At 42.6% G+C, this 15,266-nt stretch overlaps 1 protein-coding gene across 3 annotated transcripts in view; it reads right to left on the bottom strand.

The window, feature by feature from the left end:
- Positions 1-1,253, bottom strand: part of UBE2E2 (ubiquitin conjugating enzyme E2 E2) — a 297,767-nt gene extending 296,514 nt beyond the window's left edge. Inside the window, exon 1 of one of the 3 annotated variants that reach the window (XR_013994934.1) lies at positions 1,008-1,246. The gene's annotated coding sequence lies outside the window, so the exon portion shown is untranslated. Of the gene's footprint in view, positions 1-798; positions 984-1,007 lie in introns of those variants that run through there. The other 2 variants (XM_081073426.1, XM_081073427.1) reach the window with 2 other exon arrangements.
- Positions 1,254-15,266: the final 14,013 nt, after the last annotated feature.

Genomic DNA, 15,266 nt, shown 5'->3' with positions numbered 1-15,266 from the left:
TAAGAGAAGATGGATTGGACATTTCTGGTTGGTCGTAAGGGGGAGAAAAGCCACAAGAAGCTACGCTTTATCTTCATTAGAAATGGTAAAGGGCAAAAGGATCAAAAACATTATGAGAGAAGAGGGGGAGAAGTGGAGGGGGGGGGAGATCCAGTTTCAAACCAGGCCAGTGGGGGCTGCAGAGAAGAGACCGGAGAAAAAATGGGCTTCGGCTCCAAAGTGTGACAAGCGCTAGGCTTCACAAAAGACCAATACAACACACTCCACACCGATGCATACACAAACACACCGCACCAGGTCCTCCCCGGGCGGCCCACGGGGGTGCGGCGGCGGCGTGGGAGCCAGAGCCGGCACTAGCCAGGAGAGACACCATGTGCAGCAATTATGCAATTAGGGAAAATCGCAAAAGATCAAGCCGGGCACTTTCCACCGTGACATTTATGCTGTACTTTTGCAAAGACTTAGTTCCAGGATGCGGCTGGAAGAGAGAAGGGGCTGGGAGGGTGGCGAGGGATGGGGAACTGAGAACAGACGGGGGTAGAAGATGGGCAGGAAGGGAAGAGGCAGAAGGGGGTGGATGGGAGAGAGGGGGAGGGGTGGAAAGGGCGAGAAACCGGGGCAGGAGGCTCGCGGGAGGGGGCGCTGGGAACGGGGCACGCCGGGGAGGTGGCGGGAGGGAACTGGGGCGAAAGCGCTGTAAGCCGAGACCTGCGACGTGGAGGGGGGCTGGGGGGTGCCTGCGAGAGGAGGACGCCCGAGGTGGGTGCGGGGGGGCCCCGACGCGGCCCGGGCGAATACCTGAAGGAGGGGCGTCCGCGCAGGTCGCGGGATCGGGTCCAAGCGCGGGGAGAGACGGCTGGGGAGGCGAGGAGGAGAGGGGCTGGCGAGGCCCCCAGGTCCGCGTGTCCTCGCAGACCGTCTAGTCACCGCGAGCGGGACCCACGCACCACGCACCGGACCGCCCGGCCACGCCTGTCCCCGCCGCGCTCGCGCCCGCCCGGACTCACCCTCAGCGCTGCCGCCGCCGCCGCCGCCCCCGGCCGTTCCAGCTCCGGCTCCCGAGGCTGTTGCCCGCGGCTGCTGCTGTGGCCGCCCCGGGGTCTTGGAAAGTGAAGCCACCGCCTCCGTGAGCCGCTGCCGCCGCCCGGCCGTCCGCGCGCGCGCCCGCCAGTCCGCGTGCCCGCGCGCCCGCCCGGGAGAGACCGCGAGAGCGCGAGCCCCACGTTGGCTGTGCCGCGCCGCGCGCCTCCCTGCCCCCCCGCGCCGCTCTGCCCCTCCTCCTCCCGGCGCGCCACCGCGAGGGGGCGGGGGCGGGCGCGCGCGCGGGCGGGCAGCCGAGCCGGCTGGGCGAGGGGGCGGGGAGGCGGCGTGGAAAAGTGAAGTGACAGCCGAGTCCTGCGAGCGGGCAGCGGCGGGGGTGGGCGAGGGGCGTCCCACGTTCAAGGCACGGCAGGGACCCGGGGAGGCGAGGGAAACGGAGGCTGACGGGGCGGTTTGAGGGGAGGGGACACGAGGACCTTGACGGGCACGCGCATTAAAGGGAAACGCTGGCTGGGGGTGGCAGTTGCCCTAAAACGAAGCAGGGGCTGGCCTTTTACCCCAGTCCATTGCAGCCCTTGGCCTCGCACTTGTCTCGGAGCGCTCGCACAGTGGGTACAGAGACCAACCCTGTTGACACACTAAACAAAACTTGGACGCCTGGTGTCCACATGCATCCAAAATGGGAAAACTTCGCCTTGGCCTGGAAAGTTCGCCCAGGCTAAGCCAGCCTCTTCGCCCTACACGGCAACACGAAAGTGCTTGTGCCGTTTGGCTCGCCCCGGCCCAGAGTGTGTAACAGTAGCCAGAGCTCCAGGCCACTTACACCTGGGATGTTGGGGAGAAAGGTGAGGAGAGGCCAGCCAGGGCAGCGCCATCAGAGAGGATGGAAAGCTGCCTTAATGCCCAGTTGAAGGGTATGGGAATAGTAGCCGTTCTGTGGGTGACCCGAGGGAACGTTAGGTTTCCCTATAATGTTCACCCCAAATAACCATTAACTATAGATGTGACACATATATATGGAGAGAGAGAGAGAGAGAGAGACAAAAAAAAAAATGTATACACATTTTAAGAAAGGAAAAGACTATTAAAATTATACTGATGGTAACCACTTTGAGCATCTCTTGTAATTGCAGAAGTCAAATGTGACTTGTATGCACCTTTTGTTATCAGTATATATTGAGTATTACAATTTTAATAGTTTTTTTTCTTTCTTAAAATGGGCATACATTTTTTTTTGGCTATATATCAGCTATGCAAATTCAGCTTCCACAAAATTTACCCTTCCCCAGCACTTTTTTACCAACTGATTTGCTCTTGGACGCTGCTAAACCTCTCCTATATAGAAGCAGCTGTCACACTATGGAAAAAAATGTACTGCCCAGATGGCTAAAGACAGTCCTACAGAGTTCACTGCAACACAAGCAGCCTAAAGAAATCAGTGCTATAAGACCCCAGAGGACAGGAGCAAGTTAAGATCCATCCATACGTCTAGAACTGAAAATTCTTTTATCAAATGCCTTCTTCAAGAATTGACTATTACTTTATAATATTCCTGAAAATTGCCAAAAACAGGTATCGGCTTCCAGCCTCCATAAATCAACACTGAGCAAAAAGTAGACGCATTGTTGTGTATCACTACTATGTTATCACTCAAGGATATTGACAGGCTCCTTTACACTTAAACTCTAAAATGTGTATTGGAGGATTAGAAATTAGTATATCCTGGGATCATCAATTAAATAGCCCCCATACCTTTCACATGGTGCAATATATTAGTAGGAAAGTAGGATAATGCATCAAGTTTGCTTTTTAATATTTTGGATATGACCAACAGAGCATTTCATAGATTGCCTTAAATTCATGCATAATTTATTTCATGAAACCTTTATATATTGATATTTTAATTTTACAGATTGTGTTTCAATTCGTTTTGCAATTGTTTGGTGAGGATAGATGACAGAATCCCCATCTCCTAGGTCTCAATGCTTTTCTCCAAATAAACTACTCTTATATATACTGTTAGGTATATATCCTGTTGGTTTTTGTTCGTTTACAATGAATATTTTATAAGGAAGTACTCTCTTCTGTTACAGAAAGTATCAAAGTTGTTTTGTAGTCCTGGTCATTGGCTGCTGGGGGCCAAGGACGCAGCAATGTCAACTTCCAACTTTATGAAGGGATTGGGAAAGGTTTCACTGCTTAAATGCTGAAACTGTGCTTGCTACAGAACTTCTTTTATCTGTAGATATTTTAACTGCTCTTTACCATTTCCAGAGTTTACAAATCAGAGTTACCCTTTTCATTGAGTCAAGGAATATTTATTGAGTACCAGACACTGTCTAGGTGGCTGAGATGTGATACTGAATAAAAGAGAAAAATCTCTCTCCCTGCTGAGCTTTCCTATCTTTGACCCTTCTCTTTGTTTTACACAGGACATCCAACTCATCAGCAAATTCTGTTGACTTTACCTTCAAAAATATGTCCTGAAAGTATCTACTTCCTTCCCCCTCCCCCACAGCTAATACCCTGGTCTAAGCCACCCTCATCTCTCAGTAGCACCCTACCTGATTGTTCTACTTTCCCTATCCATTCCCCACCCATATCCACACACACCCCCTTCCCCACACAGAACAGTCTGTGTGATCCTTTAAAACATAGGTATCTTCTCAGAACCGCCAGTGGCTTCCCACCCTAGAGCAACATCCAAAGGACCCAAACATCTTACAATGGCTACAGGGCCATATATGATTTACCTGCCACCCCAACCAGGAATCTGCCGACCTGTCCTCATCTCCCTCCAGCCACACTAGCCTTCTTGCTGTTATGGAACACACCAAACGTTTCTCTGCCTCAAGATTTCTGACTTACAATTTTCTATCTCCAGAACATTTTTCCCTTCAACCCCTCCCCCAGCACTTCCTATCCCTTTCCTCTGATTTATTTTTATTCATGATCATCATAATAAATCTGACTTTTTTTACTTGTTTATTTTAGTGTTCCCCTTCTCTGCCACTCCTCCCTCCTTCCCATCTTCACATATAAGCACCTTGAGAACAAGGATATTTTTTGGCTGGGGTTCATTGCCATATGTATTCAATACCTACTAGTTGAGTGAATGAAATTGACCTCTTTCAGTTGATGGCATAATAGACATTGTTCTAATTTCTTCAATAATAATAATTAGCATTTACTGTGTTCTTAATTTGTACCAGGTTTTCTAGTGCTTTGTATAGACTAGCTCACAAACAGCTGATAAGGTTGGTTTTATTCAATCAACCCCACTGTACAGATGAGAACACGGAAGTGCAGAGATTGTTTCTTGTCCACAGGCATACTGCTAGTGAATAGCAGAGCTGGGATTTGAAGAGAGCAGTTTGTGAACTGCTGGAATCTGTGAACTTCAGGACACGTTAGCATGAGACCAGTGTTGCAAACATACATTTGACTTGATTTTCTCAGTTCCTCTCCCCTGAGATTCAGACTTGGTCTCCAAAACAAATAGCTCACCATCCTTATATTTCCTGCTCTGGTCCATCAATCCGTCATCATGAACTCAATCTCTCCTTTTCTGCACTTACTTCTGAGCTTTGATTTAAAGCCTACATTTTTTCCCCTAGAATTGGCAGATGGCAATGTTTTTGTAGGGCCCTTCTTATAACTTTTGTTACTGCCAACTTCGTGAGTAGGTCGAGTCATAATCAGGTTTCAAGTTTGACTGGAAAGGTGCTAGAAAAGACCTCTGTGAGGGTAAGTAGGCTGGATTTCAGCAAAACACCTCATACTTGTAGAGCTACTGCTTGTTTAGGCAGCTTTTCTTGTTAGACACCCAATGATCAGGGATTGTTAAATATTTGTATTGTACCCTGTGAAGGAAATATCATATTAGTTTAAGTTTACCAAAGATTAGGACCCTGAGAGAAGGGGATGAAAGACAATAATCAATTGCTTGCAGCCTGGCTTGAAAGGGGCTGTAGGCACCCTGTGGTTACTTTGAATGTCTTGGCTACTTAAGGACAACATTCATGTGGGAAAACTGAAGCTTCGTTAAAGCTGAGACCGTAGGCTCCCGTTACCTAGTACAGTACCAACACGGAGGCATGCCCCAGGTGCTTAACAAGTGTTTGTTGCATAAATGAATAAATGAATTCCTAACAGGGAATGGAAGAGTGCTGAGGACAGGTACCCCTGACTTCCAACACTTGGTCATGGACTGCTATCTGGGCTGCTATGTACGATTGTATATGTTGCACACTGCAAGATATCAGGGGGCACCATTCACATAAATTAAGATGCAAACACAGAAGTCTGACTGCTTCTCCCATCCCTAGCCTTTGCCCACGTATGGTAGTCAGTCTCTCGGAAGGGCCCAATGATTCCCTGTCCCCCTGGTATCACACCCTTGTGTAGCCCCTCCTACATCATACCAGGGTTGGTATAATGGTGAGAAGTGATAGCACCTCACTTCCAGATTAATTTGTAAAAGACATTAGGGTTTCCATCTTGGTTTTCCTCTGCCTCTTCTCTCTCTCTCTCATCACTCACTCTGGAGAAAGCTAGCTGCCATGTTGTAAGCAGCCCTATGCAGAGGCTCATGTGGCCAGGAACAGAGGTCTACCACCAACACCTACATGAGTGAGCTCGGAAGCAGATCCTTCCCCCTTAGCCAAGCCTTCCCATGATGAAAACCTGCTCAGCTTCTTCAGTGCAACCTCATAAAAGACTCTGAGCCAGAAACACCCAGCTTAGCCACTCTTGAACCTTGAGATAATCAACGTTCGTTGTTTTCAGCCACTAAGTTTGAAGGGTAATTTGTTATGCAGCAATAGATAATGAATACATGTGCTCTCTGCTCTCTGCTCTCTAATGGCAAAGTTCCCTCCTCAAGTCCTCTGCACATGAAGGACGCCCCTGCTGTGGTAGTTCCTGTGGAGCCAGGGGTTCTCCTCACTTCTGAAATGGGCTCTTGCATCCAACTTCCCAGAAATATAAACAAAGGGGCTTAAGTAGGTGCTGAAATACGGGTGAAGGGTCTGAAGAGAGAACACAGACAAGGAATGGAAAAAAATAAAAGTGGTTCAGAGAGGCCATCTTCAGACACCAAAGGAGTAAAAAAGGAAGAATCTGCCCTGAAAAACACTATCAGAATAAAAGAAAGAATAATGACTTGTAAGAGCCAGATTTGAGCAATGCGATTACAGATAAGATTTTCTTTGTGATGGTTATTATATTGTTATTAGTACAATAAATAAAAATATCTTAAACTTAGGGAAAGCTCAGAAAGAAACAAGTAAAAACAGAAAGAGGGAAAGCCTTGCCCTCTTGTTCTTAGGTAGCACGAAGATACTTGAGAACTAGGATATCTCAATTGATGATCCTCGCTCTACTTCCTACTCTCTTCCTTGCTGTGATTATAGACAAGTTATTTAATTTCTTGCTGATTCAGGTTCCTTGTCTACAAACAGGACTTATGTTAATAGCTCATACATTTACAGGGTAAGAGAGAAAATTCAATGAGTTCACGTATGTATCCAACTTAAGCAGAACTTGAAACAAAACAAGTACCATAAAAGTGTGAGCTATGAGTCTTCCTGATAAGTGAAGGTCATGTCACCCTCAAGTCTGGGTGTTGTTATCTCACTTGAGTCTGCCACTTTTCTTGCAAATAGTCTCCTGGTCAGTCACAGCAGGTTGTCTCCCTGTATCCTCTACTGTTTAAAAGCCTATGTCTTCTACTTCACTGTAAGATACTCAAGGGCAAAGACCATGCTTCTTTATCTCGGTGTCTACCCTTTAGAATAAAGGGCAGGCACCCCATAATGGCCGGAGGAATGAATGAACACACCTGCTTTTTCAACCGCCATTTCCTCAAGTTATGGAACTTTGGGAGGTAGATGTAATTGCTCCATGTCATTCATATCAACAACCATTTCAAAGAATACATAAACTCTTTATTATTTCTTATAAATCCAGAAAGTATATTAATGAACATTTTCTAATGCTTCGTGAGCTCCCGGGCCCCGTTGCCAGAGTCCATGAAGAAAAAATGTGATGTCTCTTTATATATGGCCCAAATGAAACAAGATACTATTTGCTTTCTTTATCTTATTGCTATGATTTTTCTCTAGTCATCGTAGTACTCCCTTCTATACTTGGAAATGCACAAATTTTTAATAACAGCTTTATCAAGATATAATTCATAGGCCACACAGTTCACCAATTTAAAATGTATAATTCAATGGTTTGAGTATATTCACATATTCACGGGAATGCACACTTTTTGTGAATGGAGAAGAATAAAGACTCTTCTGCTTTCTTTCACTGCCTATTCTGTTATATTTTCTATGGATCAAGACTTACTTTGAGAACCCTGTAGGTAAACAATTTGTTTGGACTCTCTGGCATTAATATGCAAACCAAGGTCCAATGAAAAGGTAGCATTATCAGAGGAGCCAAGTGTCTAGGCCCTATGTGTCTAGTTAGTGATTTATCTTACTAGCCTGGCCCTGTTCAGCTTGTATCCTGAAACACTGGTATCTCACTGCATTAATTGAGTCTTCCAGGAAGGAGACACCAAGATGAAGTTAGAAGTGCAAGAGATTTATTTATTTATCCATGAAAGAAAAAGGGAAAGGGGAGCAGGAGTAGGCAGGGAAATTCTTCAGGCTATAGTGTAGGTTTGATACCAGTGCAAGTAGAGAGGAAGGAAGGAGGACCAGGTATGCAGAGCCTCAGACTGCAGCTCTAAGGAAGTCCCGTCTAGCCTAACAAAAAAGCTTCAGTGCAAAGATTGCCTACAGAGGGGTCTGTATTGGGCAGAAGTGGCCAGACCACAGTATCTCCATCATGCTGAGCTATTTGCTGAGACTGTCTGTGGCTCAAAAGCTAAGATGGGTCCTAAAGGCACTTACAGTTGGAAGCTGTCAGCTAACGGAACTCCTCATGTCTGATAGACAAGTTCTTTGATCCAAGCCACATGTCTCCAGAGTTGCACATTCCACTTGACCCTTTGTCATCAGAATTCCACATTCGTGAACATAGTTGGATTCTAGACTCCTGTTTCTGCCTTGGACTTGCTGACTTGGATGACCTTCACTCATGCTGTTCACCACTCGACTCTAACCTAGGTTATAAACTTTGTGCTTTTGATCCTGGTGTCCTGCCCCTAATTCTTCTATGTGCTTAATAGTTAAAATGTTCAACCCCATGCCTGTGCTCAGCTTTCAGTAGACTGGCCTCAAAATAAATGCCCGAGTTCTTCTTCAGAGGCTTCCAGTGAGTAAAGTATTAGCTTTCTTATTAATGCCTATAATTTCTCTTTTAAGGGAATTTAAAGAAGAGGCCGGCTGAAGTATGCTCTTAAGAATACATAAGAATTTAAACAGTTGGCTTCTTTATCCCCTAACATGTCCCAAAACTACATCCCAAAGAATCTTACGCCTCTAAGGAAGATTTAGATGGAAGAGCTAAATTGAGTTATCTCTCTGCTTGTTCAGAGGGAAAGCAGACATACGCCCTCCCTTCCATCTATCCTCAGCATTTGCCAGAAAGACTGACAAAAAGCTTCTTTTAAACTCATGAGTTGGAGAGTATCAATAGATACACATGGTGAATGTGTAAATATCTTTATGTAGCATATATACAATTTATTCTTAATTTGGCTCTCAAAACATAAGTAGCACTAAGTGAGTAATAAAAATTGTTTGGCAAATACTATTAACAAACTGCTGGATATTTTCTCCCCTGACATATAGAACAGATTTTCATCAGTGAAATCTTATGGAGAATGACCAATCATATTGTCACTGCTAATTGACATGAATACATCTTTTAGTTACACTATTTAGTAGTATAAACATCATAATGAATTTTTAAAACTCCACTTAAAAATTGGAATTAAGCCCTATGCACCACTTATTTTCCCTCCCCCCTCCATGACACATCTTTTTCTTTTTTTCTTTTTTTTTTTTTTATCTATTTTCATCTAATTTTTTTCATCTATTATCTTTATCTCTGTCATTCTTTGCTCTCACCCCTGTCATACAATGATACAGGGTGGGGGCAGGTAGAAGAAAGGAAGAAAGACAAGGCCACAGGTGAATCTAACCTGTCTCAACCTAGGCTTCAGAATGTCAAGTATGCATGAGGGCAGTAGAGCAAGCCCTTAGGGAGGAGCAGGGATATTTAAATGAGGACCAAGTAGTGTCCTGAGAAGAACTGACCCTAAGGAAAAGAGATATTGGAAGGCTTAAGGACAATGATCACATTACTGTGGATAAAAGCAATTTTCAGCAACCCATAAAATCTGTTGGTCCCTGATTATTCTAACTCAGCCATTGTAGACTTTCAGTTAAGTCTTGGGGGAAGAAAGTCTATGACTAAGAACTAACAGCTATTCGCCCATAAAATCTGCTTGACATTATGGGGTTCTGGCTTAACAACAATTGTACAGTGTAACGCACAAAAAGGAGGAAATCAGGCATTGCCATGTTGATGGAGCTGACAGGACAGTGGAAGTGGGACCAGCAGCACAATGGCTTGTCACAGTGGTGCAGCTTTTGCTTACACAGGCATAGGCATAGAGCTATTTGAGGCCATCAGTGGTAGACAGCAAATTACTTCTGGGATTTTATAGGCTTTAGAGGCTTCAGGAAATGTCATCACTTATAGGACCCAGAAGTAGAAAGAGAGGGCTGTATTCTGAGCACATGTAGGAACATACCAGGTGACTCTCCTAGGTGATGGTACAGGAGAATCTGAAAGAGTTAAAACGCATGGCAGTAGTGGAAAGGACTTTGCAGGATAGCCAATCCAACCACTTTCTGATTTAGAATTCTTTCAAAACAATTTGCTTGACTATCTCCAGTGATGGGGCCTCCTACCTCCCCTGATAATTTACTCTATCTTCGGACAGTTTTGACTTTCTTCATCCCTAAATTACCTCTCAATTCTTTTCACGTTATGCTTTGAGACACAGAATAATGCTAACAGCTCTACAGCAAGGAAGTGCTTCATTATTTAAAAAGAGCTTACGTGCCCCATGAGTTGTCTCCTCTCTGAAGTAAACACTCCCCTTTCCTTCATTTGTTCCTCATGTGACATGTGTTTTTATTCCCTCACCATTCAAGTCACTCTCTTCCACACACACTCTTGTTGTCTGTTTCTCTTAAATTATGGTGTCAGGAATGGAACACAATATTCCAGGAGGAGTTGGCTTACCTGAGAGCAAAAGTCAGCTATTTGTCACCTACTATCTCTATCCCAGGAATCTCTGATTCTGAATGCCTAGATGTAATATGAATTCTCATGCTGCATGGGATACCGCTTTTTCAATTAAACATTAGATTAGGGTCAAAAGAACTTTTAAAAACATTTTTCCAGGAGACCCTCCGACCAGGAAACAGGCTTGGCACATCAATTCAGTACCTTCTAAATCTTGATTTCTCACATTAGCATGCACCCACCGCTCCTCAGGCCTACCAAAAATAAGGTTGTCAGCATTAAAGAATGGTCATAAATTTTTCTTCTTTCAGAAATTCTTGGTTTGTTCTCTTAGAAATATGCTTGGGGAAAAAACAAAGGTAACGATGGCAGGTCAGAATTGTGTAATTTAATTTCAAGAATTTGGGGGCTTATCCCCCACAGAAGAATTCAAATGAGTTTTTTATTTGTTTTTGAAATTATATCTTGCTTCCATTTGGATGGTAAAACTATAAATTGATTTTTTTTTTTGGAGACTGTTAACTTGGGCTTCATTTATAGAGTATACAATAGCAGATTATTATTTTCTTTTCAATAAGAATTTACTTTTTTCCAGCAAGAAAAAGTTATTACATAAATACATTTACATTGATATCTAGGAAGTTTTCTGGCAGAGCCATAAATAATAATTAATCCAAGAACGTTGACTACATAGTACAACTTCATTGCATTTATACTATGAGTGGTTTGTTTACTAAACTTTTTCCCTCCACATCACAAATTCACCATTCCTAACATTTTTCATATTTTTGTGTTTTTATTTCTAATAGCTGAGTTATACATAAACATGCCCTTATTAGTGTGATATTTAAAAACACCAGCCTGGTTCATACCCTTTTACCTTTAGATTTTTTTCCTGGAATCTATTGCTACCTGACAAACAACTCCAAAAGTTGGTAGTTTAAAAAACAGTAATCATTTACTTTGCTCATGAATCTGAAATTTGGTCAATTTGGTCAAGGCATGGCAGGAATGGCTTACCTCTGCTTCACACAATGTCACCTGGAACAGTTTGACTAAAGGTTGGAAGACAGCTTTCATGATAGTTTGTTCACAGGGCTGGCAAATCGGCCTTGGCTGTAGGCTAGGAGCTCAATGGGATTCCTGGGTGGGGACCTCAGTTCCTCCCTCCCAGGACTTTCCATGGGCTTCTTGGCTTCCTTGGAGCATGAAGCTAGCATCCCAAGAAAACCAGACAAAAACTACATAGTCTTTTCTAATCTAGCTTCATCAGTCACATTGTGTCACTTCTCCACATTGTCTCCATGGAAGCCATTAAAAATCCACCCAGATTCAAAAAGAGGGGAATTAGACCTCGTCATTTGGTAGGAGAGTGGAAAGTTTCTAGAAAGTTTTATGGGTCTACAGATATTGCTACGGCCATCTTTGGAAAATACAATCTGTCACAGACACGTCATTCCCTTTGCCTTGAATCCCCTTTCCCTCTTTGTTCTCTATGAAGCCCAGCTCATCTATCCATGCTCTGCTCAGGCACTACTCACCTCTGCTGTGTCACCTATGTGCCTCAGATATTCATCTATTATTCCACTTTCTATAATGTCTTACAATTATTTATTTATGTTTAACTTGCCCATTAGATTATAAGCTTCTCAAGCGCCAGTGCAGCACACACTGTTGGCTCACCATCAGCCATCACCAATGTGCTAAGTCCTAGGTGATGAAGGCTTGGGAATTCTAAAGCAACCTTTCCCTCCCATACATGTCACTCCCATTCCATACATGAATTCAGCCCTTAGAGCCTGCTCAGTGGGGCCCCTGATCTGGGCCACTGCTTTACAGCTTTGCTACTCAAAGTGTGGTCCATAGACCAGTAGCAAAGCATCACTTGGAAGCTTGTTTGAAACGCCTTACCTCAGATCTCCTAAATCTACATTGGAACAAGATCCCCAGTGATTTGTTTGCATATTAAAGTTCAAGAAGTATGGCTTTAGAGGACACCTCTGCCTCCCTTATGAGTGGTTAGTGGGTCTAAGGAGATGTTCCCATCTGGAGCACATGCCTCTGCTTCTAGACCATGCCTCTGGTAAACGGAACTGTAGAATTCCCTGCCCAGATGACTCTGACAGAGCTTTGTTTCAGCAACTGCTTCAACTTTTGTCCTGGTCTGTGCTTGTGAAAGTGAGCTATCTTTCTAGTGTGCATAGCCCTAGGTTGAAGGGGTGGACAAGGGGAAGTTATTTGTGATGGGGCTAACAGAGGAAAGGATGGAAGTTATACCCAGAGACTGGGACACACACACACACACACACACACACACACACACACACACACACCACTGTGAGGCCCCCCGCATGGTGTAAGACAGAGCCATGGGGTAGGAAGAGAAGACAGTACGCTGTGCCTGGAATTTCCATTTGTACTTTTTTCCTGGTGCCCAATAGTTAGAGGGAAAACTAACAGGGATACTCATTTTTTCCAGCCTCTCTGGAGGGATTTTGATAGGGATTCCATTGAATTTATAGATCAACATGAGGAATAGCCATCTTGACAATAGTTAATCTTCCAATTCATGAACATGAATGTCTTTCTGTGTATTTAGATCTTCTTTAATTGCTTTCAATGATGTTTTATAGTTTTCAGTGTACAAGTCTTACATTCCTTCTGTTAAATTTATTCCTAAGTATTTTATTCTCTTTGCTATTATTGTGAAGGAATTGTTTTCTTAATTTAAGTTTCTGATTGTTTATTGCTATCATATTTTACATATGCTAGCATAAATACATCTAATTTTTGTATATTGATCTTATAATCTTATTAATGTCCTTTATTAGTCGTGGTAAAATTCTTGTGGGTTCCTTTGGATTTTCACACAGGATCAAGGCATCTGCGAATAAAGACAGTTTTACTTTTTTTTTTCAATCTGAATGCCTGTAATTTAAAAAGAAAAAAAATTTATTGCATTAGCTATAGAAATTATAATTGGCAAAAGCAGGCACCCTTGACTTGTTCCTGATCTTAGAAGGAAAATACTCAGTCTTTTAGCATTAAGTATGGTGTTAACTGTGTTCTTTTTATAGCTGCCCGTTTTCAGATTAAGGAAGTTCTATTCTTAGTTTGAGAGTTTTTATTATGAATGAATGTTTGGATTTTTTTCAAATGTTTTCTGTGTCTAGTGAGATGGTTTTTCTTTTATTCTATTAACCGAATACATCTTAAGTCTGTCTTTCTTTCTTTTTTCACTTAATATGTGCTTTCAGGAATTTTTAGGGTTTCCTGAAGTTCAAAGCCAAAGTTGTTAAAGTTCCAATTCCTCTTGTTTGTCTTGGAGGCAACCAATTTTATGTGCAGAAATAAAATAATCTGATCGTCAAATGTTACTCCCAGCCTCCTGCTGGGATGAGTCTAGTCTCTCTTCCCTCACTTGATCTTTAAGTTGTCTCAGAACTTTGTTGAAATATTTTTAAAAGAATTAGACTTCCAAGGAACAAATGGGTATCAACTGAATTATACAAAATTTAAACCTAATCATGTAAAACCTACCGTCATACTACCTCCTTCTCTACCATTGCTTTTGCAACTCACCTGAGAGCAAAAAGAAAATAAGTCTTCAGATATTGCTTGTCTAGAAAACAGTTGTAGAAATAGAATTGAGGACTGGAGGAAAGAGAAGATGCTGTATAGATAAGGATTCTGGACAGAATGTGGTTGGGTGAGCATTTTAATGAACAAATTTCAGATTCTTCATCCTGATAACAGCAAACATTTATTGAGTGCTCACTCTGCCTTCAGACTTTCCACGGCATTTTAAATGACCCCAATTAACTATCACAGCAGCCCTATGGGGTAAGTATTGCCCCATTTTACAGCAGAGGAAACTGAGACACTGATTGGGCGCCTTGCCTAATGTCATGCATTTAACAAGTGGTGGGGTCAGTATAGGAACCCAGGCTGAGTGACTCCAGTCTGTGCGAGTGACAACATAGTCACTATGTTGTACCAAAACAAAGCTGGGGCAATATTAATACTAAGTTCCAGTTCTTTGCAGCTTATATGGGATGAAGTTCCATCTCTCATATACCAAAAAAGACTTTACCACTATGTCTGTTGCCTTTCATCGAAATCTATCCTTTGAGTTCAGTGTTAAAGTATTATGTGTGTAATAAGACAAATAACCTATTTGAAATGGGAAAACTATTTTAACAGGTACTTCAGAAAAGAATATATGAATGGGAATAAAAAGCACATGAAAAGATTCTCATCATCATTAGTCATCAGAGAAATGCAAACTAAAATCACGAGATGCCAGTACACATTATTCAAAGGGCTAAAATTGAAAAGGTGGACAACACTTAGGGTTAATGAAGATATGGAACAAATGGAACTCTCACATGTTACTTGTGGAGATGTAAAATGATACAACCACTTTGGACAACTGTTTGGCAGTTCCTTATAAAGTTAACTATAAACCATACGACACAGTAATTCTGCTCCAAAGTGTTTACCCAAGGGAAATGAAAATATATGTCTAAGGAAGAATTGTACATAATGGTGATAACAGCTTTGTTTACAATAGTTTCAAAGTGGAAACAACCCATTTATTCTTTATAAATGTTCATCTATAGGAGAATGGATAAACTAACCACGGTATAGAATACAAGCAACAACATGAATGAACGTCAAAAACATTATGTTGTGAGAAGAAAAGGCCAGACACATAAATGATTCCATTCATATGAAACTCTAGAGCAGGTGAAATTCATCTATAGTGACCAAAAGCAGCGTAGTGGTTGCCTGGGGCTGGGAGGTCAAGTATAGGGTAAGATTAATGGCAAAGGGGCAGGAGGAAAGTTTTTGGGGTGTTGAGTAATGTTATGTATCTTGATTATGAAGATATTTGCACAGGTGTATACTGTCAAAACCCTTGGCACTTACAACAGGTGAATTTTATTGTGTGGATATATTTCCAAAAAGTTGATTTAAAAACTATCTTCACAATGAGAAATATC

Source organism: Rhinolophus hipposideros (genome assembly GCF_964194185.1).
Source record: "Rhinolophus hipposideros genome assembly, chromosome: 14".
NCBI classification, from domain to species: Eukaryota; Metazoa; Chordata; class Mammalia; order Chiroptera; family Rhinolophidae; genus Rhinolophus; species Rhinolophus hipposideros.
The sequence above is the reverse complement of the archived record's forward strand: the minus strand, read 5'-3'. Positions and strand labels throughout refer to the sequence as shown.